Here is a 993-nt window from a genome sequence, read left to right on the forward strand (position 1 = left end):
GATATCCATTGCCAAGGATCGACGACCTGTTCGACCAGTTGCAAGGGGCCAGTTGTTTCTCGAAAATCGATTTGAGGTCGGGATACCATCAGTTGAAGGTTCGAGAAGAAGACGTGTCGTAGACCTCTTTTAGGACTCGTTACGGACACTACGAATTTGTAGTAATGCCGTTTGGGTTAACAAACGCACCTGCTGCATTCATGGACTTGATGAATCGAGTTTGTGGACCGTATTTGGACCAATTTGTCATTGTCTTTATAGACGACATTTTGATCTATTCGAAAAATGAGAAGGAGCATGAACGACATTTAAGGGTGATTCTTGAACTACTAGCCAAGGAGCAATTGTACGCCAAGTTCTCAAAATGCGAGTTTTGGTTGCATGAGGTACAATTTCTCGGTCACATAGTTAACACAGAAGGGATCAAGGTGGATCCGGCTAAGATTGATGCGGTAATGAACTGGGAATCACCAAAGTCAGTAACGAAGATCTGAAATTTTCTAGGCCTAGCAGGGTATTACCGAAGGTTTATCCAAGATTTCTCCAAAATAGCAACACCTTTGACAACACTGACAAAGAAGTCGGTTAGGTTTGATTGGGGGACGAAACAAGAAGAAGCTTTTCAGACACTTAAAGAGAGACTAAACACTGCACTGGTTTTAGCACTACCGGAAGGAGTAGAAGATTTTGTCGTTTATAGCGATGCATCAAAGATGGGTTTGGGTTGTGTACTAATGCAGCGAGGCAAGGTCATTGCATATGCGTCTCGTCAGTTGAAAGAACACGAGAGGAAATACCCAACTCACGACATGGAATTAGCGACTGTTGTCTTCGCGCTAAAAATTTGGAGACACTATTTGTACGGTACGAAGTGCATAATTTATATGGATCATAAGAACCTTAGGTACTTATTTGATCAAAAGGAGCTAAATATGAGACAAAGAAGATGGATGGAACTACTTAAGGATTATGATTGCGAGATTCACTATCATC

Source organism: Cynara cardunculus (genome assembly GCF_001531365.2).
Source record: "Cynara cardunculus var. scolymus isolate 2C chromosome LG 16, CcrdV1, whole genome shotgun sequence".
Lineage (NCBI taxonomy): Eukaryota > Viridiplantae > Streptophyta > Magnoliopsida > Asterales > Asteraceae > Cynara > Cynara cardunculus.